Genomic DNA, 25,048 nt, shown 5'->3' on the forward strand with positions numbered 1-25,048 from the left:
GACCAGAAGCAGCAACATGCAAAAGACAATTGAGATATAATTATTAAGTCTTGGCCCCTTGAACATCTTGGCCATCTGTACCCTTACCCAGAGCAAAATCTGAAATGTAGACCTGCATTGAAAGTTATATTCCATCTTTGTCATTAGGGGGTTCAAGTTATTCATCACAATGTGTGCAAAGCTGTTGTTAATGAGGAAAAATAAATACTTCAGCCCTAAAGTTTACAACATGAATGCGAAGTGGACATATAGGAGCTGGTTCCCTCAAGTTGTCATCAGTTATGTCTTGACCTTAGACCAACAAATCTTATAATCGGAGCAGATGGCGAAGGCATCAATTAGGGTTATCAAGCATGAAATAGAAGAATCAGGGTCACTGAGCATAACATCAGCATGTAACATAAATTTACTACATACCACCAGTGTTTTGACGTGTCATATACAATGACTTTTCAGATAGCAGCAGTCAGGGGCATCCCTGTGCCCCCTGTGTATTGGGAAGACCTTCAACATGTGACCCTGTAATCTACTTGGACCGTAGGCTTAGTGTAAATTATCAGCCCTTATCCATGGAGTAAGAACCCAACCTGGCTCTGCTCTGGATTTGGGACCCTATTCGACTTCATCAAAAGTTTGTTCCGCTTCCATGGACTGCAGTATCTTGCCATCAGGGTCATTCCACACTTGCTAGAGAATTTTGCCTAAGTGGCGCATATGGTTGTAGAATGATCGGCCCATCGCAAATCTTACTGCTATTCTCTATATCATGCTTAGAATTACCTTCGTCAGCTAGGTAGCAAGGACTTTTACAAGCACTTTCACATCTGTGTTAAAAAGGGAAATTGGATCATAGCTACTGTAGTGGTTAGGGTCTTCGTCAGGCTTCAGTATGAGGCTGATGAGCACCTTATCGTTCTCTGGTCTCAAAGAGCAAGATTCCTCAGACTCCCTGAAGACTTTGTGGAAGAGGGGTACTGTTAGACTTGGCAGCCATGGCATGGTTTCCCCTAACTTTTTGCCCCTCCATCCCAGGTTGTTTGTTTGTGTTAGACTCTGTTTTTGCTGTTTTGTTTGCTATGGACACTTTACCACTGCTGACCAGTGCTAAAGTGCAAGTGTTCCCTGTGTAAATTATATGTGTTATCAGCTTTCCATGATTGGCATATTTGATTTACCACTAAGCCCCTCGTAAACTGAAAAGAGGTGCCTAGAGCCTGTAAATCAAATGCTACTAGTGGGCTTGCAGCACTGGTTGTACCACCCACGAGTAGCCCTGTAAACATGGTTCAGACCTGCCACTGCAGTGTCTGTGTGTGCAGTTTTAAACTCCCTATTCGACCTGGCAAGTGTCTCCACTTGCCAGGCTAAACCTTCCACTTTTCTACAGGTAAGACACCCAAGGTGGGCCCTAGGTAGCACCATGGGCAGGGTGCAGTGTATGTTAGGTGAGGGACAGGTACCGATGTGTGTTACATGTCCTAACAGTGAAATACTGCTAGTTTTTGTCTGCACTGTTGCAAGGCCTATCTCTCTCATCATTTAATATGGGGGCTGCCTTTAAATATTATTAAAATGCAGATCCACTTTGAGAACAGATAGAAATGTGGAATTTAGGGTCTCTGAACTCACAACTTAAAAATATATCTTTTAGTGAAGTTGGTTTTTAGATTCGTTTGTTTGAAAATGCCACTTTTAGAAAGTAGGCATTTTTTTTGCTTTAACCATTCTGTGACTCTGCCTGTTTGTGAATGGCCTGTCTGGTTCAGTTTGATAGTTGGGCTGATTGTGAATCCCCTCTAGACAGTGAGACAAAGGGAGCTGGGGTATAGCCTGCATATCCTGATGAGCCATTTGTGCTAGAGTGGAGGGAGGAGCGGTCACACCTGAAAAGGCTGTGCCTGCCCTCTCACAATGCAGTGTCCAACCCTCTGGTGTGTGTCTGGGGCTGGACCTGGGCAAGGCAGGATCTTGTGAACAACAGAGACTTTCCTTTGAAGTAGGCCTACTTCAAAGGCAGCAAGGGGTATGAGTATTGGAACCAAAACCCCTGAATATTAGATTACTTCTGGAACCAATAGGAACCTCTGCCAAGGAGAAGAGCTGGAGAGCTGGTGGAGGAACACTGCCCCTTTGCCTGTGACTGTGCTTTGCTGTGTTGGCCTACAGTAGCTGCTTCTGCCTGAAAGAGGACAAATGCTGACTTTTGTGTGACTGCCCACTGGTGAAGAATCTCCAAGGGCCTGGACTGAGCTTGCCTTCTGTTGTGGAAGTCTGAGGGACTTCAAAGGCTTTTCTCTGCCAGCACCAGGACTCTCTGTTGAGACTTCTGCCCTACCAAGTGGTGTCCTACCTGTCTCTGGGGCCTTTAAAGGTGAAGCTGGTATAAAAGGACAGAAATTCCAGCACAGACCGCTGGGCGCACCATCCTCAACGAGGCTGATAAATGACATGCCTCTGGCCAAACAGCTAAAATCGATGCTCCACCTGCATCGCAGTCGGGAGATCGACGCATCGCGGCAGGAGAAATGACATACAACGCTCATTAATGGCTGCTGATAACGATGCAAGGTCCATGCAGCACAGTTTCCTCACACTGTGCAAACGTATTTCAAACGCAGCATCGCTGGATGTGAAAAATCAATGCAAAGCTTGCCCGGATCTGAGGTGCCCATCCGGGAATCCACGCTTCGCTCTCTTGTGGGAGAGAGGAAACGAGGCACGGCGACCCGACTGGAGAAGGAACAATGGATGGTCCCGCTTGTGAGTGAGAAATCGTCACATTGCTGTCCTTTTTCGATGCACGCTCGCCCATGTGGCTTTATTTTTTACGCTAACCAGTTACTTTGTGTAACAACAGCATTCTCACTGTTTTCCAAGGATTAAGACTCTTAGGGGCATATTTATACCTCATTTGCACCGAATTTGTGTCATTTTTTTAACGCAAATTTGCCACAAAACTAACTCCATATTTATATTTTTGCATTAGACCCGTATAATGTCAGAATTTTAGAATTTGCACCATTTTTTAGATGCATGAACCTACCTTGCGTCAATGAGATGCAGGGCAGGTGTTCCCATATAAAAAATGATGCTAGCCCCATAGTTATCCCCCTGTGCTAAAATGATGCACGGGTGGGAGGATGGGCTAAATAATGGTGCAAAGCTTGCCTTGCACCATTATTTAACGCCTGGGTCAGACCAGGCATTAGGGGACCTGTGGACCCATTTCCATGGTTAAACACTAAGGAATGGGTCTAAAGGTGCCTTCCTCAAGCCCCAGGAACACTCCCACCCACACCAGAAGGACACCTGAGGTTGGGGGACCCCATCGCAGGTAAGTAGGGTAAGTATAGGTGAGTACTTTTTTTTTTTATTAAAGTGCCATCGATGGCCCAACTTGGGGCTCCCTGCATGGTACAGGATGCACTGGCCATGCCCAGGGGACACTGGTCCCCTGTGCTGGCCATTGGGGTGGTGGGCATGACTGTTGTCTTTTCTAAGACAGGAGTCATGTGCTATGGATGGTTTTGCATCAGAAAATGATGCTAGGCTGGTTAGAGGAATTTTTTTTTGCCTCTAACCAGCCTAACATAATTTTTTGTGCAAAACCCCCTTCTCCCATACTGCCACCCCCATCCGGATAATGCAATTTTTTTTACGCTAGCCCAGCCTTTGCACCAGCGCACCATTCCATAAATATGGCTCCTGGCTGGCGCTCAGGAATGACACAAGCTGGTGCTAAACTTTTTGATGCAAAACTGCATTAGTCCAGTTTTCCATCAAAAAGTATAAATATGCCCCTAATTATTTTTTTAATTCATATCTTGACTTGTGTATGTTGGATTTTTGTCATTTTGGTCTTGTTTGATTTAGAGAAATATTACCTATTTTTCTAAACTGGTGTGTTGTCCATTTTGATGTGTTTTCACTGTATTACTGTATGTGTTGTTCCAAATACTTTACACATTACTTCTGAAGTCAAGCGTGCCTGCTCATGCCAAGCCGCCAAGGGGGTGAGCCAGGGTTAACTGAGTGTGATTCTCCTTTACCCTGACTAGAGTAAGGGTCCTTGTTTGGACAGGGGTTACCTGACTGCCTACCTAAGACCCCATTTCTAACAGGTACCATAAGATGTTTATTTATTTTGAAGAATTCAATGTTTAAACCATATCTCCTGACGCTTTGCGATTGGCCAAGTCTGCGATGGCATCTGAAATATTATTTTCTGAGACCTCTCTGTTTAGGAGAGCCGTGCCAGTCTTAGACAATGTAGGCAGTTGAAGATCCCCAAAGAAGGCCTGTTCGGACAAGAGCTTGACTGGTTCTTCTGCACCATACAGGGAACCAAAGAAGCAACCTAAACTGTCTGCTATCACTGTGGGATTGGTCACCAGCCACCCCTCTTCATCCTGGATCACCGGGATGAGCTGGTGTGCCTCCCACTGTTGCAGTTGTGCTACCAGCCTTTTCCCCCTGTTCGTAGTGGCACAATTTAAGGTGAAGTAAAATGCATTTGACTTATGTTGTGAAATATATGTGTAATGCATAGTTAGTGGTGCTTAGTTGACGGAGATGGTGGAGTGTGGGTTAGCTGTGTATTGTTTGGTAAGAGTGCTTAACTCTGTCTCTAGTTGTGCTAATTTCTCCCTCGCCTCCTTTTTATGCATGGCCGAGTCTTCCATAAGTTAACCTCCCAGAGTGGCCTTTCCCCCTGCCCTAAGGACTTGTAGTGTTGGAGTGGTGGATTTGTTGTCTGTCAGATATTGGCAGAGATAGGTCTTGGGTTTTTGTTTCTCCTCAGGCAGACTGTAATTGGACAGGTTCAGCCTCTACCACTTTGGAAGTGAGTGAAATGTGTGGTAGGTCCAACTCAAGCAGTACTAGAGAATCGTCCGTAATTCCCCTGCTGCTATGCTATAATCCTGCAGGAAAGTCAATGAGACGTGGTTCATGAGGAAGAACTCTATCCTGGAGTATGTTCCGAGTGCTCAGGGTAGAAAAGCATTTTCTCTGTCTAGCGGGTGCATTAGGCACCAAGGGTCAGTCAAGCAGGGGTCCTATAAGATGTCTCCCAGAAATGCACGGCCTCTTGCATTAAACCTATCTGGGAGACCTGATCTATTCAAGAGGTGGGGATCGAGCACTAGGTTCCAATCCTCACCTATATTCACTTTAATGTTGCCGAATTCTGTCATAAATGAGGAGAGACTAAATAAAGTGGATTCTGTCCTTGTTGGGGGCATAGTTTGATCTCACCAACAAGGTTGTGTCCAGAGTCTTCAGTTTTGCAAAGATTTATCAACCTTGAGCATTGATTGATCTCTTCTGAAAGAAGGGGGGAGGAATTAACATATGAGGACGGTGTCCCCACAAGTCTTTGAGGATGAGGAGGGTTCCAAATTGTCAGAGAGCAAGTGGGTGCACCTTAGGTAGCTGCTACTAATCACCCATCAGTCCCAATCCCTCTATAACCTATCTGATTCTGGGGCATAGAGGTGTGTTTCCTGTAATAGTACTGTGTCAGGTGATTTTGAAGTAAGATAATCAAGTATCAACTTCCGTTTGAAGTAGGGGGGTTTTGATGTTATGTCATAAAATACAGCAATGTTTAGCACGCAATATCAAGGCCATAGCCATAGTTGTATGTGAGTGCTGTGGGGGGCATGGAGTGGGATGTGTGCCTTATCACTGGACAATAGGTCGACGAGAGCAAGGGTAGTAAGGGTGCTTCCAAATGACAGTGGGGAGTATCACAAAGTTAGTGGTGGTGAGGGAGTACTGTGAACAAGGCAATAAAATGCACAGATTAGTGCTGGAGCACTGCAGTATAGTGAGTACTAAGAGGGGAACTGAAACTGGACTTATGCAGTAGAAGAACAGGAACAGTGGATGACTCAAGGGAAGATGACCTAGTGTGTCTCCAGGCAACTAGCAATAAAAAAATATCTAACACTATTTAAATGGGTGAGTATACATCCCATACCCCTATCCTGCCCACCGCCCCAACACAAACCAACCAATATCAATCCAGATCTAACCTGGATGTGTCCCCAGCCCACATAGAGTGACCGTTATACATTGAATAATGTCCTCCAATATATGTGTGATGTCCCCAGCAGGCCACCAAAAGACATACTCAGGCAGGAGGCAGCATAAGAATGGGGCCCCTTTCTCCTCCTCAGTTGGCAACATTAGGTGGCTCTCACCGATACATGTGTGTCTTAAAGATGCAAGAGTTCCTCCAAGACTTATCTGCAGGCATGGCAATCAAGGCTTGATGGGGGAGCTTGATTTTGCCAAGGCAGTCCCATTTCAAGAAGTTCTGTCCCAATATGTTTTCAGGACCGTGCCCAATAGTAGACACTCTAATGGAGTGTCCCCGTGGTGTTTCTCTAGTCTGGGGAGGCATGACCTCCTGTCCCCCTGCATCCCATGAGCACTCCACTCGTACCATTGTGGCCATGTTTGTGGTATCCAGGGAGGTCTGGAATTCCTCATGATCATCCACGTTGAATTCTCTGTTCTTACCATCACTAGCGATCAGCATGGTAGCAGGCTCCAGGAGACCATGCCGGATGCTAAGTTTCCAGAGAGTTGGTCATAATGAAGGGAATTTCCACTGTCAGCAATGTGAGAGAAGTCGGCTGCAATATGTACCCTAGCTCCCTTCTAGAAGAAGGCTCCATTATGTTGCCTAGCTCCCAAGATGAATTGCCAAGCCTGTTGATGATGGAAGAATCCGGAAATAATGGGTCAAGGAGTGTTTCAACAAACATCCCCTCTTTGATGCACTCTATGGGCCCTCTGGAGTTCTAACTGGGGTGAAATCTGCAGGTCTGTAAGCTGTGGGAGAAAGGTGCACGAGATTCAAGCCAATGACCAAGATAAGCAAGAGGGCCGGGTAGAGGTAGAGGGGGTGAGTCCTCCTCTTAATTATGGACAACAGCATGAAGGTGCACAGTCCTGAAAGAGATGTACGCAGCAAAGTGATCATAAGGGGTTTACAAAGTCCGTAAATGAGGTTGGGCTAAAACAGAGGCCCCATCAAACGTCCCTGCCAGGATTCCACAAAGAAGCAGTCACCAGAAGATACAGTAGGGTAACAGTCCCCTGTGGGTTCCCAGGGATTGTATATGGACAAATGTGGAGGTCTTCTGTATGAACTCCGGCCTTTCCTGGATGGGCCTATGGTGGACAATGTCACGCCTATGCTCACCGCTCCTGGAGGCCTGCCACTGGCGAGCAGAAGCAAACGGAAGGAGAGGGTGTTTTGAAGTCCACCTCCTTGTGAGGTCTGTGAATGCAGGAGGCAGCCCTCACATCCTCAGTGGGACCAATGTTCCAAAAACTTTAACAGAGCCTCGAGGGTGATGTCAAGTTTGGGTGTGAGGGGTCTGAATCTGGTTCCCAATAGCCACTAGTAAGAAGAATGTGGTGCAGGTCACAATGTGAAAGCACTGGGGCCCGCAGGGGCGCTGAGGTGGACATCAAGTGTGGGTGTTATGGGCCCCCACCATATGTCCAATTTTTAGTGTAGTGGTGGCCAGGATGCAGGTCAGAGGTGTGGAGAGGTGTGTGGTCTGGAAGACAGCAGTGAGACAGCATGCCTATGACACAGGTTGTACCATGATTATCACCATATCTGCCTGGATCCATGCTGCACCCAATCTGGAGGCGCTGATAGGGCCCAGGAGTCCCTTGCTCAGGTTCACTAGGCATTGGCTGAGGCCCTGCATGCTCCGGTCATAGTTCAGTCGAGCCACTGCTTAGGACATGCCTATGGATGAAAGAGGCCAGCAAAAAGGCGACTATCTAGATGAGACATAATCCTCCCCTCCCAAAAAATTTACTTTTAAAAAGTCACATTTAGGGGCTCATTCTGAGCCCGGCGGGCGGCGGGAGCCGCCCGCCTGGAGGGAGCCGCCAAATGACCGCACCGCGGTCAAAAGACCGCGGCGGCCATTCAGACATTTCCTCTGGGCCGGCGGGCGCTCTCCAAAAGAGCGCCCGCCGGCCCAGAGGAAAGGCCCCTGCAACGAGGACGCCGGCTCAGAATTGAGCTGGCGTAGTTGCAGGGGTGCGAAGGCTGCAGTTTGCACCCGTCGCGTATTTCAGTGTCTGCATTGCAGACACTGAAATACACAGTGGGGCCCTCTTACGGGGGCCCCTGCAGTGCCCATGCCATTGGCATGGGCACTGCAGGGGCCCCCAGGGGCCCCGCGGCACCCCCTACCGCCATCCTGTTCCTGGCGGGCGAACCGCCAGGAACAGGATGGCGGTAGGGGGTGTCAGAATCCCCCATGGCGGCGCAGCAAGCTGCGCCGCCATGGGGGATTCCAAGGGCAGCGGAAAACCGGCGGAAGACCGCCGGTTTTCCTTGTCTCACCGCGGCCGAACTGCCGCGGTCAGAATGCCCTGCGGGGCACCGCCGGTCTGTCGGCGGTGCTCCCGCCGACCCTGGCCCCGGCGGTCTGAGACCGCCGGGGTCAGAATGACCCCCTTAATCTGCTTAATGCTTCTAGAAGCCATGTGCCTTAGATTCCAGCTGTGAATCAAGAGCTGAATAGTGTGTATTAGCTCCCAGAGCTGACACAAATGATTTGAGTGCAGGGAGAGATCAACCTTCCCTTGATAGGGTGGCCTTGGAGCTGTGCCCAGTCCCTTGCACAAAGGATTGCCTTTCCTGTCACTGGTAGATGTAGCTCACACTTTGGCGCACCTCCCTTTCACCTTAAGAGCCAGCCAGGCTCCAAACCTAGTAGGATATGATCTTCCCCCAGAACTTGTTCACAGTTACCACAGAGGAGAAGTTGCTCAATTCCCTGGCTGCACCTCTGGGGTGGGCACAGGAACGCTACACAGGGGAAGAAAGGCTCTGCTACTTTGGGTTTTGGGAGAGAAGGGCACTCTGGGATTGTTTGTAGTGGGGGATACAGGAACTGCTATAAAGGTGGGCAGGGTTCCTACTGTGACCTTCCTTTTTTCCTACTGATCAAGGAGGGGCCAGGAGTCATCCTTACCCGCAGGCTAGTGCCAACCATCTATGTGTCCCATCTTCAGAACATTATTTGACCTGGGGAAGACAGAAGAAGGCCTGTACCAGCTTTTGAGACCTGTGAGGAGAACACTAAGGCACAAATTGCTCCCACTTGCACCAATGACAGAGAAGAGGACTCGATGGGTCGGTTGGCTAACTACCTGGTAAGCTATAGGGACACAAACGCTGCAAGAAAGCCAGATCCCAACTGACTAGTTTTAACTGGATCTGCCCTGGACCCTGCTTATGGCTTCTGTTGGAGTGAGGCCCTACCCCCATCTGGTGCCTCCCAGGTCTGGGGCTCTTGGCTAGTGTTAGAGTAAACCTCCCACCCATTCTCACACTGCAAGATGTGGGACTATGAAGAACCGATGGAGACTGGGGCTTCTGTCAAAGCCACAGCCATTTACACCAAATTGCATGTGCGATTCAACTTGCCACCTTAGCCCGCTGAAGATGATTCATCTTCCAGAAATGTCTGACTGCAGAGGACTGCACCTGGATCAATACAGAGCAGTATACTATCAATGTTGACCACCCGCTTGAAGGTTTGTTGTCTTCATTGACAACCGCACCAGAGCCGCACTTTTCAGCAGCCCACTGTTGTCGTGCCCTTCAATAGATCAAGCTTGCAGGTTGCCTTCTGACAACTCTACAATGAGCACTTTTTTTCTCAATAAAATTTCACAACAGGATGAACTTGGTTCTTGCATCTGAACAGTGATCCATCGCAGTCTGCCTTAATTTTTGACTTTGACATGATCTAGCATAACCAGTTTCCCGCTGTTTATGCTTTGCACTTTTTGGAGCTATTTCGATTTAAAAAAATTAATTCATATCTTCAGTTCCCCTTATTGGATTTTTGTTGTTTTGGTGTGATTTTCTTCAGTAAAGTATTTTGTATTTTCATAAATTGGAGTGGGATTTGTATTGCGTTATGTTTTTTTATTTTTTAACTCTTTTGGGACCTAAATGCTTTACAAATTTTCTTACGTTAAGCATGTTTGCTCTGTGATATAGCTACCAGGGTTTGACCTCAGGTTTAAATAATTAAAACCTTAACTGGGCCTACCAAGAATAGTGTCATTATCACTCCTGGTTGACTAACATGCACTTCAACTAATAATTCATTAACTCACAAGTACACATGTTACTTTTAGCTAGTGGAAGATCCTGGGTCAGGTTCAGTTTTACATCATATGTAGTTTTTAAGCACACAGCCCTGATTACAGATTTAAAGCATCTAACTCTACATTTCTGCTTGAGGCTACATCCTTAATTTTCCTTACAGTAATGATCAATTGCTGCACTAATTTTGGCTCTAAATGAGGGATCCACTAAGGGGTCCATTTGTAGTTTCCATGTAGGCAACATTCAGACACCACCAGAATAAGTCTACCCACACCCAATCGCAATATCAGTGGGTTACGCTGAGATTCCATGTGGCCCAGATATGCCACCATAGTCGACTGGTGTGCAGATCTCACAGACCGAATAAAAATATTGACTGTGGTGTGGCTCCATGAACTGCTGGGAAGTACAAATACTCCCAATCTTTGACCAAAACCCTTTTCTGCATTCTACATAAAGCAGCATGTAGGAATGGGAGCTGTCAACCTTGTTCACAATCTAGGACCACATTATAACCCCCCCCCCTCCACATGCAGGGAACTTCCTGAATTCTCATTAGGTATGGCCATAGAGCAACAAGGAGTTGCAATTGTCCTATGTTGTGGTGAGATATGCCAGCAATGGTGAGTAGGGCTCCTTATAGCAATCCTTCTATGATAGCATGCCCCCCATTAACCTTCACAACAGTACGGTATATGACCTAGAGGACCCTGGGAGCTATCTAATTTAGTGTGTCCCTAGAAAAAGCAGAGCTTGTGGAGCCCTTTAGACGCCCCCTCCATTTTCCCAGCTTTTCAAGTTCAGGTATTTTCAGGTGGGTTTCCAGGTGGATACATTATGACTTCATAGGTGCACCCATTCCCCTGACATTCCATGTGAAAAATTGACAATAGTTACTCATGGGGGAAGCAATGTATCACAACAGTAGTCTCAGAAGACACCACCAAAGGTCGAGCATGATGGTTGATATATGAAAATAAGAGAAGGAGTTGAAGCCTGGCATGGGTCAAAAACACAAGCCATCTGGCGAGCGCACAGAGGGCAAAGCTGGACACTGATCTTGAGACTATTGTCTGCGCTGTCCAGGCTGTGGTAATGATATGGCTACTTCTTCTCCAGGATGTATAGTATGGCAACATCTTTATAAGCATGGAGTGGTGCATGAGCTGGCTTTGAACAATCTTTTGCTCCTCTGTCATGTCCAAATAGGTCATCACCACTTCGAATAGAATAGACAACAGTGAACAGAAAATAACAAAACAATAATAACATTGCATATTTGCAAAAACACTGGTGGTGACAAAATACCTTTTTTCCTCAGCTCTACCAACCAGCCCCATATGAGATCAACCAGAGAGCGAGGAAGAGACAAGGTCAGCATCACTGTAATGTACACACTGCAATATCTAAACAGGAAGAAAAGAAATAGAGGGGAAGATAATTCTCCCAGTCACCAATATCCCCTTCAGTGTAGGAACAAGTGTCAAATGATATAGTCAGCTGTCACTGGAATAATCCGAGTGCTCTCCAATGAGGATGGTCTCACTCTGTAAGCTAAGGAGTCTGACCCCTTATTGTTGTCATTGGATTCACTGGTGTACCTCTAAAAAGGCGATCCTCTCCATGCACGAATGCCTAGCTCCATGTTAGCTTGTTCATCAACAGCCTGGCCTTTTGTGGGATATTTGGAGAAGAAGCTTGAGGCCCCTCAGCCTTTTCATCACAATTCCTTATGTCAGTTATATGGTGACCCTTTGACTCTAGCCATGTCCATACCTCAACAGAGTTCATGAAAAAAAGATGTATTTTCCACCAGTATGCACAGCTTAGCTGGGAAGATGAGACCATAAGGCATATCATGGGATTTCAGACCTTATTTGACCCCCATGACGCTTTTTTGCTTATATTAACAAGAGTAGTTGTGGGAAAGTAGCCTCTTTCTAGCATAGTTACCCCCACTTTTGGCCTGTTTGTGAGTGTGTGTCAGTGTGTTTTCACTGTGTCACTGGGATCCTGCAAGCCAGGACCCCAGTGCTCATAGATAAAAACCTATATGTCAGTGTGTTTTGCCTGTCTCACTGGGATCCTGTTAGCGAGGACTCCAGTGCTCATAGTTTGTGGCCTAATGTGTGTGCCTGTGTGGTGCCTAACTGTGTCACTGAGGCTCCGCTAACCAGAAGCTCAGTGCTTCTGCTCTCTCTGCTTTTAAATTTGTCACTGTAGGCCAGTGACTACATTTACCAATTTCAATTGGCATACTGGACCCCCCTTATAAGTCCCTAGTATATGGTACCTTGGTACCCAGGGCATTGGGTTTCCAAGAGATCCATATGGGGTGCAGCATTTCTTTTGCTACCCATAGGGAGCTCAGACAAACCCTTACACAGGACTGCCACTACAGCCTGTGTGAAATAACGCACGCATTATTTCACAGCCATTTTCACTGCACGTAAGTAACTTATGAGTCACCTATATGTCTAACCTTCACTTGCTGAAGGTTAGGTGCAAAGTTACTAAGTGTGAGGGCACCCTGACACTAGCAAAGGTGCCCCCACATAGTTCAGGGCCATTTCCCAAGACTTTGTGAGTGTGGGGATGCCATTACACGCGTGCACTACTATATGTAGCTTCACAATGATAACTCTGAGTATGGCCATGTAACATGTCTAAGATCATGGAATTGTCCTCCCATACCAAATCTGGTATTGGGGAGCCAATTTCATGCATCCTGGGGGCTCCACCATGGACCCCCAGTACTGCCAAACCACCTCTCAGAGGCTTGCACTGCAGCTACAGCTGCTGCCACCTCACAGACAGGGTTCTGCCCTCCTGGGGTCTGGGCAGTCCAGTCCCAGGAAGGTAGAACAAAGCATTTCCTCTGAAAGCAGGGTGTTACACCCTCTCCCTTTGGAAATAGGTGCTACAGGCAGGAGGGGTAGCCTCCCCCAGCCTCTGGAAATGCTTTGAAGGGCACAGATGGTGCCCTCCTTGCATAAACCAGTCTACACCAGTTCAGGGACCCCTTCTCCCCTGCTCTGGCAGAAGACTGGACAAAGGAAAGGGGAGTGACCACTCTCCTATACATCACCACCCCAGGGGTGGTGCCCAGAGCTCCTCCAGTGTGTCCCAGACTTCAGCTATCTTGCTTTGCAAGGTGTGGGGGCACTCTGGAGGGCTCTGAGTGGCCAGTGCCAGCAGGTGACGTCTGAGACCCCACCTGATAGGTCCATACCTGATAAGGCAGCTAATCCCCCTCTCAGGGCTATTTAGGGTCTCTCCTGTGGGTTCTCTTCAGATTCTGCTTGCAAGTTTCCTTCAGGATTCCTCTGCAACAACTTCAGACTCTTCTGACCTCGGATAAACTGCAGGCTGCTCTAAGAAACGCTGTAACTGCAACAAAGTGTCTACAAGAGACACTTTTCTTCAGCAACATCAGCTCCAACTCAGCAACTGTAACAGTTTCCACAGTGTGAATGCTCTGGGGACTCCCTGTCTTCATCCTCCACCAGAAGGACTGATGAAATCTCCCTTGGAGTGACGGAGTCACTCCCCTGCTAGAAGCAGGCACCTTCCAAGGTGACGACTGGCACCCTCTGACTCCTCTCATGGCAACGAGCGTGCTCTAAGGACACAGAGAGTGGACATCATCAACATAAACTGTCCTGAAGTCCTGCTGACGCAACTTGGAGGAGTTAAGACCTTGCCTTCCCTGAGAACGACACTAATCCTGTGTATTGTGTCTTCTTCGCCTCCTGAGGTCTCTGTGCACTCTTTGCAAAATTCCTTTGTGCAAAGCCTGACCCAAGTGGAAAAAAAACTCCCTGGGCCAATCAGAATGCTCTATTTTTTTACTGGCACTCCTAGTAGATCTTGCTAGCCTCTTGCTGACCCAACCATCCAGATATACAAATATATTTGAACCTTAATTTCTCAAAACCTACTCAACTGATTTACATCAAATCACAAAAGGCACAATGTGCGGACCAAGATCTAGCTTCCTGCCAAATGTGGTGTAATTTTGTACAGCAATTTTCACTGTAGACCTTCCTAAAGAAGTATTTCTCCCCCTCCCTCTTTTCTCTTGGACCTGCTTGACGGATCACCCTGAAACTTTCCAGGAAGGAGCTGAAGTGAATTTGCTTTTTAGTTTGGAAAGTTTTGTGAAGATTTCACAAACTGTGGCAAAGTTGTTAGCAAACCAAGCAATGCATTTCCTATGAAATAACAATCATAATTATAACTACCAAGTGGTGACCGCCACTGTTTATATATATATATATATATATATATATATATATATACACATATATAGTAAAATATATGTATATATATTCAAAAAGAGCAAAGGTTCCAGGGGTGTTAACGTTAGAAAATAGAATTAAAAACCCCCATAGAAACTCAATAAAAAAAAAAAAAAAGTTACAGGGACGTTATGGTTAGGCTCACATTATAAACGTACAAAACCATAGAAATTCAGCTGTTATAGTTATAGCTATTTCAAGTAACTATAACTTGTGCTCTAAGGCAACTATAACTCACGCCCTGTCATGTACAGTTTTCTCATTAATAATATTATTATAAATGTCACAGTGATATTATCAATGATGTTACCAAATATGTCATGAGTCTTGTAATACCTGGGGTAATTAGCAGTGCATGGTCAGGCCGTGAGTTATAGTTACTTTAGGGCACGAGAATCAGCAATTAAGACATTGTCTTATATACACATGTATTGTGTGGAGTAATATACATTTTTCTTCTTATATAAATATATCTGTTTATAACAGGCAGCGTAGTTCAGTGTACAATTTTACATTGACAATTTTATCTCTATGCCATGAGAAGCATAATTAGACATGAATGTCATGCCCATCAATACTGTTATGGTACACCGTTGTGTTGTGAGCATAGTTGTCATGTGCCGAAGAGCCAGTTCTTACTAATTTTCTAAATTTAAAACGCATGTTTATGGACCTTATGTGTGCGGGTTGTTTGAAAGATGTCCTACCCATGGTAGGGAGCCATTCTCAAGGGTAGGTTAATTTGTTGTACGTATCTGTTGATTTTCTTCCTGATAAAGAGTGGTCTTTTAACATATAATTTTTTGTGTGTGATACAAAGCAGCTCGAAGGTGGATCTTCTGGCAACTGGGAACCTGTGTAGGGCCCTTAAGATAGGCGAGATGTGTGTTTGTGGCTTTACATGTAGGAGGAGTCTAGGGACAGCCTTCTAAATTCTCTGTAATCTCACAGTTGACTAAGGCAAGCCTTGATGCAGATCATTAGTATAATCAAGTTGAGATTGGATGGGAGATGGTGGTTTGAACCTTGTGAGGCAATCCTACGTGCTGGAAGATGGGCTGCAATGTTTGCATTGTGAGAAAGCTTGATTTGGGTACCTTATCCATGTCAGTCATTGACAGCTTGGCATCCATGGTTATTCCAATTTTACATACCTTCTTAGTTATTTTTGATGGGATCCTAGGTTGTCAGACTAGGCATAGAGAGTGTCGTAGGTTTTCCTGTTGCCACAGATGATAATTTGGGTTTTAGAGGCATTCAGTCTGTGATGGCTTCACAACAGCCCAGAAGTATCTGTGTGCCATCTGCGTAGTGAAAACAGGTGACATCAAAGGCATTGATCAGATCTGGTAATGATTTCATTTAGATTTTGAAAAGCATGGATGAGATTATAGAGCCTTGAGCGAATCCTGCTTTAATGCTGTATGGTTTATAAGAGAATGATAAATGTGCTACTCCGGCTGCTCATTTATTATTTACTTTTTCATTTTTTTATTTTTATGGGTGTTCCAGTTTCAACTTTGACACACATGGGTTTAAATTTCTTCGAAAGCCGCAGGGGAGGTCACAGCATCCCGACGGCACCACCAACTCCCAGCAAGGGTCCCCATTCTAATGAACTATGCAGAAGCCTGCAACTTTTTCTTTTTAAATGGGGTTCCTCAGTGTTCATCTAGGGCACCCCACTGCAGTATTTTTGTTGGGGGGCTATGGGGGAACTTCTGGGCCCCAGTTGCCCTGCCAGGTACTTGTAAGCATCACCAAGAACTGTGAAAAAGTTGGCAAAATTTAGCTTTTTGAGATATTTTTTTAAATAGAGGAGTGCTATGGTGCCCACCCTGGGCACCCACATCTTTTTTAAATTTTGGGGTTGTGGGTGGCTCACCAATTCTGGGAACGCCAGGAGATGACATTGCTCCAACCCGTCAGGAGCAGCTTTTTGTTTTGCTGCCACCAGGCAATAGCAATTCTGTGTTTTCCTAACTGCAAGAGCAGAGGCAGGGACAAACTTGTGTGCTGATATCTGGCAGGGGCAGCTTTCTGCTCCCGCTAGGTGAGAGTACAGTAGAAGTCCCTGCCTGAGCTTTTGCAGGCAGCAAACCACTTTGTCCTGTGGGATGGGCCCTGTAGCAGGGATATTTGAGTAGATTATCAGATTTTAGGTGGTAAGAGCACCGCCAGACTGTTGAGGCTCCCAGCTACTGAATGCATATGACCAAATACACTTCCTGTCTCACACACCTATATCTGTTTGCTTGTTTTACTGTGAACAACCATTCTTCCTGGAAGGGCTCAATACTTCAACCCATTTATAAAAAAAGGGGGTACCACCTGTCCTGAAAATGATAGGCTGATAGGCTTATTGGATGTTGATGGCAAAGCCTACGCAAGGGTGTTGCTTCAAGAGCTAGAAGATTGGATTTCAGCAAATTACATCATCCCCTCATCTCAAACAGGCTTTAGACCTAGCTCTTCTATGTTAGACAATATACTTGCACTTTCATATCTTGGGCAACAAGCATAGAAAACAATATCTACCCCGCTCTTTGCATGTTTTATTGATTATAGCACGGCTTTCGATGGGGTGGTGCGCCACATCCTTTGGAAGAAACTAGCGACCTGGGGGAGACCAAGGAAACTGCTCGCATCCATAATGGCTTTATATTCTGACACTTGGGTGAGAATAAAAATCACAAAAATATGTGTGACCAGGAAGATTTTTACCAACAAAGGCCTAAAACAGGGCTGTGTCATCGCCCCCACCCTCTAACTTATACACAGCTGATCTGGGTGCCGAGTTGCTCAGAGGAAACACGTTCCATTCGACATTGGGGCAATCAGTGCTCCCCATAACTCAATATGCGGATGATTTGGTCTTGCTTGCCCAACCTCAGATTGGGCTTAAAAGGGGTTTTAACATACTGCACAGTTACAATGAAGCCGTCAGACAAAAAAACTGTATAGAATATGGAAACTTAGACCATTAAGCATTGAGATGGAAGAAAAATATCACTACCTGGGAGTTTGGTTATCAAATACGGGGAGAACGACAGACCAGGCAGCGGCACTGACTTCTAAAGCAGTGAAAATCTCTTATGCATTAGAAAACTCCATCAATGGCTTAATGCACCAACAATGGAGCCATTAAGGAGGGTAATAAGAGCGAAATTGCTACCTGCAATTACCTTTGGCCATTTGGCTTTCCCGTGCAGATTGAGAACCACATTAAAGAATGCCCAGATGAGCGCTTACCAAAGGATCCGTAAGATCCCCAGACTAACAAGGCATGCAGGGATACGTCTGGAATTAGACATAATAAGCATGGACATAACATGCAAAATGGATATGATAAAGCTCTATCAGAGTGTTTGCAAGGCGGAGGCAGGTAGCCTCAGGGGGGACTTGAAAGTAATCTTCAAAGATAAAACAAGCAGTTGGGCCATCTATCTGACACAGGCTGAGGAACATTTCAACCTGCCCCCCTCCTATACCACAGACCCCGCTATCACAAAAGTGGTGCTGAAGAAAAAAGTGAAAGAGCTAGGCGTGCAAGCCTCCAGAGACAAAGATATTTCAATAGTCAGGGATATCAGTGGAGCCAATGGCTTGCTTGAATCCTATGCAACCACCAAAGGTCAGCCCTATTTAAAAGCACCCTTAGGAGAACGAGCATTCCAGACATACTGCAGATGTGCCTCTTAACCCTACCTGCCTGGGATTATCGACACAAGTGGAAGATGGCACAGGGGCACATGCATGAATGCATGCTGTGTAATTATCATACTGAATCTATAATACTCCTTGTATGCTGCTGCCCATGTTTGGCTTCAGAAAGACGTCAACTTTTAAAACCTCTGTTCTTGAATCATGGGGCGAGAACATGTAATGAAGCCTTAAGACTCATATTTACTGCAGTGGTCCCCATGGAAGTAGCCTGCTTTAAGAAATTCTTTTACAAGCTGAGTCTGGCCTTACGTCAGGCTAGGGGCTAAATTAGTGTGGGTATTCACAGAAGGGGAGGCCTATAAAGAAACGGCTCTGATGAAATGGCTCCTACCACTTAAGCTATCCCACATTTCTACTTAATGGCTCTGGATGATGAGCTGTGAGGAGTAATCTATGCATAGCAGCTTCGGGCTCATGGTCGCTGGCTTCTGCACTCCTTCAGTACGATCTAAGTGGCCTAGTGGAGTCTGTATTGTTTCCTATATTAGTTTCATATAGCTCATCGACCTGAGAAGTTAGTAGCTCTTTGGCAAGCTCCATTGAGTCTGTCAAGGCTCTGTGGTATGTACGTAGGGTTTACTGAATGTATTTTTTGTGCTCCTATCTCTGAAAGATGAGCCAATCAGAGGGCCTCGGGGAACGTTGGATATGGTATTGGGTGAATGATTGAACAATTAGTTGGTGCTTGTACAGGGAGGCACAATGGGCGCTTACTTTGTGTAACAGTTTGATTTTCGGGAATTCCATGATTGGATCCTTTTGTTGGTATTTTATTGTATTCAGTTAGAAGGTTTTATGATTATCCACCTGTTGGACCTGGCCCTTTTACAGGGTCATTCCCCAGACTTTTTGCTTTTTGCCTCCTTATTTTTCTGACCTTTGTTGGCTGACGTTTTTGACTCTGAGCACTTTTTCACTGGTAACCAGTGCTAAAGTGCATGTGCTCTCTCTTACAAATTTGGTATGATTGGATTATACCTAATTGGCATATTTAATTTACCTATAAGTCCCTTGTAAAGTGGTATCCCTATACCCAGGGCCTGTAAATTAAATGCTACTAGTGGGCCTGCAGCGCTGCTTGCGGCACCCACTGAAGTAGCCTGTCAAACCTGTCTAAGGCCTGCTAGCGCAGAGCCTGTGTGCGCAGTTTCCTGCCACAGGGACCTGGCATCTAAATTTACTTGCCAGGCCAAGAACTCCCCTTTTACTACATGTAAGTCACCCCTAAGATACGCCCTAGCTAGCCCTCTGGGCAGGGTGCCATGTATGTAGAAGGCAGGACATGTGCCATGTTGCGTGGCCTGTCCTGGTAGTGACAAACAGCCTAACTTGGTGTCTCACTGATGTGAGTGCTGCCCTCTCATAGGATTGCATTGGAAATACCCTGCCTTATGTGTAAGGGGTATTGTCTGATTTATGAGGGGTAGCGTAGGCATGTTTGGTATGGTTGTGACAGTGGTAAGAAATGCTGCTTACTGGTGTAGGTGTATTTTTTATTACTATCACAGAAATGCCACTTCTCGAAAGTGCGCATTTTTCTGTGCTTATGACTTTGGTGTTTTGCAGCTTGTCTCCAATCAACGTCTGGGCAGACTGACAGTTGGGGCTTTGTGCATACTTCTCAGACAGCCTGAACACAGGGAGGGTGGAGGTGACACAGAGGTGCATCTACATATTGTAAAGCCTTCCTGGGCTGAGAGCAGGAAGAGGCGGGGCACACCTGCATTTGTAAAGACTGCCCTGGCCTCACAATAGGGTCGTTAACCCCCCACTGATGTTTGGAGCCTGTGCTGAAAGGAGAGAGGGGGCACTCCCAGAACCAGTTGTAACTGGCTGGAACTTCCTCTCCCTACCATTGTGAAACACTGTAAGAACTGACTATAAGTACAGGGGAATTTTCCCCACAATTTGAACACTCTTGGAACTTGAAACTGGACACAGAACGCTGATGAATGGACTCACCAGGAAACCACCTTGGACTGCTGCTGCTGTGCTGAACTGTGACCTGCCTGGTCACTAGAAGGACTGTCACCATCTGCAACCCTTGTGCTGGCCTGTAGCTGCGCCCACCAGCCTGTGCTCCCTTGTCTCCTGGTTGCTCCCAGGGACAGGGTGCTGTGCCCCTGACCCCTGTAAGGATCCCTGTAGGACTGGACTAAGCGCTTGTGAGAAACTGGGGCTGATTGCAGAGGCCCCCTAACATTTTGCCCCCATTTTCCACTTTATGCTGGTGTTTTCCTGACTCTGATGGTGCCCTGGGTACTGCTAACCAGTCCCAGGGCCTGTGCTCTGTGTAAAATGGATATGCAAATTAGGCTAATTATAATTGGCTAAGTTAACCTACCTATAAGTCCCTAGTATATGGTAGGGCATGTAGGTTTAGGGACCACAGCATAGGTGGTGCACACCTAGGTGCATTGCTGAGGTGCCCAGTGTCATTTTAAAAGCAAGCCTGCCTTGCTGGCTGCTTTTAAATTAAAGTTATATGCAAATTCGACTTTGGAATTAAAGGTACTTCCAAAGTTTTAAACTACCTTATTTTTACATATAAGTCACCCCTAAGGTGTGCCCTATGTGCCCCTAGGGCTGGGTGCCATGTAACTATAAGCAGGGACTTTATAAAAATAGATTTATAAGCCCTGGTGAGGTAAAAACAGCCAAATTCGTTTTTCCCTCATTGAAGTAAATGGCCTTCATAGGCTAGAATGGGCAGACTTTATTTTAAATTTTAAAGTCTCCTTAAATGTTACATACCAAGAATTTGGTATCAAATTGATTGTTATAATAAATCCCACAACTTCCAGTTGTTGGATTTAATATAACTAGTGCAGGTAAAAAGTTTAGACTTTACCTAAAAAGTTGCCAATTTCAGCTCTGCATTGTTTTTGCTGCTGTGCTCTGATTGGCCAGCCTGCAGCAGCTTCTGCCAGGCTACTTTAATGAGGTGTGAAGTGGCCTGACTTCACACAAAGGAATGTGCTTGGGGGAGAGAATCTCCCCTCAGCAGATGGTGAGGCAGGAAGGGGGAGGGCTGCCAAACTGGTCTTCAAAGGCAAAGAAGGACATCTGGAGCACCCAGCAACACCCCCACATCCTGCAACCCCAGACAGCTAGGTGCCCCCTTGATTAGATTAGGAGAGGGCAGGAGAGGGGTGTGTTTATGATTTTTAGCCACACCAGTGGGTGGGCTCAGCCAGATCTCTCCTCCAAAAATCAGATTCATCCATTTTGGATTTTTAGAGACTATTGCCTTCTGGGATGGATTTTTGCCACACTTCCCAGGAAGTGGTCATCACAGGGGGACGACCCTGTCCCTGATTGGAGGACCAGGGCCCCCCTGCTTTTCACCCAGGAGCAAGGATAAAACTGGCAGACCTGCACCCACGCCTCAGATCCCCACCAAATTTCAAGAAGAAAGAACTACAAGGAGAAGAAGGACTGCCCTGCTGGACCCCTGGCCTGCACCTGGACCCTGCACTCAGAAAGACTGCACCAGCTGCACACTTGGGCTTCACCACAAGAAGGACTTTGCCTGGCTTCCACTGGTTCAAGGAGGGACTCCCTGTTTGCTACAGGTGAAAAATTGCTATCCAGAGTCCCCTGCACCAACTCCTGAAAAAGTGACCAGCTGACCACTGTCCAGTGGCCAAAAAGGAGTTTGCGCCAGGTGTATTCTGGGAGTTGAAGTCCGCACTTCCCAAGGACCATCACAGAACTTCTGGACCCTTGGGGTGAGCTGTGGACCCCAAAAGAACCTTAAAAGAACATCTGGGTGAAGCCCCAGAAGTTTGGAGAAGATTGGAGAATTTTTAGAAAAAAGCTCCATAAAGTGACCGACCCGACGCGGAAATTCTAGCCGGCTTGCCTCAACCGCGACCCGGCCTGACTTCGTGGTTCGTCCCGGTAAAGAAAAACATCCGAAAAAGAGACTAAGTCCGAACGTAAAAAGTTGACCGGGACCTTCCAGCCATCGTATCCGAGAAGGGCTCCACGGACGTCGGATCAAGATCCAGGTTTACCCCGGTCGAAGGATTTTCATCTCGAAAAAACGACTAAGTCCGAAGGTAAAAATCACCACCGAAGAAACCGACTTCGCGTATCCGGACAAGGGCTCCAGGAGGTCGGATCCAACTGGCAGGTTCGTCCCGGGGAAGAAAAACATCAAAAAAGAGACTAAGTCAGAAGGTAACTTTTTAACCGAGGCCTCCCGCGACTTGTAGCCGAGCAGGGCTCCATCGCGGTCGGCCTGAAAGTTTGACTTTGCCCCGGTCCTGGTGCAACCAGATGACCCGATTGGCGCTTTTTGTTTCTAAGCGCTAGAAAATAATAATACTTTAAAAATTCATATCTCCGGTTCCCCTGAACCGATTTTAATCGTTTTTGTGTCATTTTAAAGATAAAAATATAAGCTATTTTTATAAATTGGTTTTGGATTTTTAAACTGTTTCCTGTGTTTTATTTAATTACTGTTTTGTGATATTTGAATGCTTTACACTTTGTCTCCTAAGTTAAGCCTTGACGCTCAATGCCAAGCTACCAAGGGTAGAGCTGGGATTAATTTACTGAGACCTAACTGTACTTTTGTGGAGGTTTGTGGCTTGTTGCTAGGTGTAGGTACCTACCTGCCCTACCAATAACCCATTTTCCAACATAATTGGAAGCAGCGACGGGATCCTGTACTTGTGTTCAATATCACGTTACAGTTTTAGATAAAACAAATAAAAAATCCTTTAAATTGTCCTAGTGCAAAAATTGTTTTTAATTTTTAATTTTAATTTTTTTTTTTTAAATTAATTTGGATTAATTTCAATTATTGAATTTTTGTAATTTTTCTAAATTCTTGTTACCAATTTTTGCAAAAAGTTTTTGTTGACACAAAACTAGGGAACCATGGAGCTTGATCTGGCTAGCCTACCCACACTGACAGTAGTCCAGCTTAGGGGGTTGTGCATTGAGAGGGGGTTGCCTGCAACCCCTGATCTCAGGAAGCAAATCCTGATTAAATCCCTGACAGCATGGGCTGAGGCACAAGAGGTAGAGACAGAGGAAGCTCCAGAGGAGGAAGAAAAAGAGGAAGTTGCTAACTCTAACCACTCAGGGGAGGGAAGGCATCAGACCCCAAGTGAGGAAGAGGAGGAACGGACCTCAATGGATACAGTCACTAGGGGCAGACCCAAAGCTAGTGGTAGGAAGAGGGTCCTTTCAGGAGGAGAGAACCCATCCATCAGGGAAAGAGAGCTGGAAGCCCAGCTAGCCTACATAGCTTTGGAAGCAGAGAAGCTGGCCCTAGAAAAGAAAAAGTGGGCATACAAAGAAAAAAGAGATGGAAGCAGCGATAAAGAAGCTGAGGTGTCCATGGGTGGGGGAGTTTGCCCCAGATTACCCAAGGGGGTGGTCTCTGCTTATGTAGAGGGGGATGACATAGATAAGTGGCTGGAGGCCTTTGAGAGGGCACTCCAAATGAGAAGGGTTAGACCTCAATACTGGGGTTCCCTTTTGTGGGAGTTGGTCCCCAACTCAGGGAGGGATAGGCTTCTGACCTTAAGGGGGGAGGAGGCAGATTCATACCCTAGTATGAAAAGGTGCTTAGCCAAGAAGTTTGGTCTGACCCCAGAGCAATATAGAATGAAGTTCAGGGACACCCAGAAGGTCAGTACCCAGTCTTGGGTTGACTTTGTGGACACCTCACTAAAGGCACTAGAGGGCTGGATTATTGGCAACAAAGTAAATACTTATGAGGGGTTATACAATCTGATCATGAGAGAGCACATCTTGACCAATTGTATCCAAGAAAGGTTACGCCAGCATCTAGTGGACTCTAAGCTGACCAACCCTAGAGAGCTAGGGGAGGCAGCTGATGAGTGGTTGAGAACCAGGGTGGTTGTCAAGTCCCAGGGGGGAGACTCCAAGAAGGGGGGGACAGGTCCCCAAAAACCTAAGGAGGGAGGTGGTAAGCCCACCACAGAGACTCCCTCTGTACCCCAGAACCCTAAGAAGGAGGAGAGTAAATCCCACTCCCAATCTGACATGCAGAGACAGGGAGACCCAGGGTTTAAAAAGCTCTTGGACAGTAGGGCTTGCTTTGACTGTCAGCAGACAGGTCACTTCAGAGGAGATGCAGCCTGTCCAAAGAAAGTGGTTAGCACTGGGCTGTCCAGTGTAGCCATAGAGGAGGATTCCTCAGATGATGAAGTCCTCCTAGCATTGTGCTGGGAGACAGGACCAGATGGTAAGCTGGTGATCCCTGAGGGTGGGAGTAGGCACTTCCACCACATTCAAGTGAATGGGATCCCTACCACTGGCCTGAGAGACACCTGTGCCAGTCACACTGTAGTGAGTGACCGGTTAGTGACCCCAGACATGTATGTCCCAGGAAAGACAAGGAAAGTCAGGATAGCCACAGGGGAGGTCACCTCCAAACCTGTAGCCATAGTGCCCCTAGAGAGGGAGGGTATCCTTGACTGGATTAGGGTGGTAGTCAGTGCTGACCTTCGCCTAGATTGTATCCTGGGCAATGACCTCCCAGAGGTGAGTCTGGTCACAGATGGGGTGGTCGCCCAGGGCGCCCTCCCAACCCAAAGTCCTGGGGAGTCAGTCCCTACAGTTAGGAGACAGGGGTCCCCAAGAAAAGGAAAGAAGAAAAGGAAGGGTAGGCCACTCTTAAAGAGAGTTCCAAGGAGCCAAAGGCCTTCTGCCCCAGTAGGGGGGGAGCCCAGAGTTGGCACTGGTGAGGCCTCACCTGACCCCAAGGAAGTCCTGAGTAGTCAAGCAGCTGTCCAGATGCAAGGTGTTGCCCCTGCACTGACAGAAGGGAGAGTGGAAGGAGGGTGTCTGCCACAGGAGGTGGTAGCCC

Source organism: Pleurodeles waltl, chromosome 5 (genome assembly GCF_031143425.1).
Source record: "Pleurodeles waltl isolate 20211129_DDA chromosome 5, aPleWal1.hap1.20221129, whole genome shotgun sequence".
Lineage (NCBI taxonomy): Eukaryota > Metazoa > Chordata > Amphibia > Caudata > Salamandridae > Pleurodeles > Pleurodeles waltl.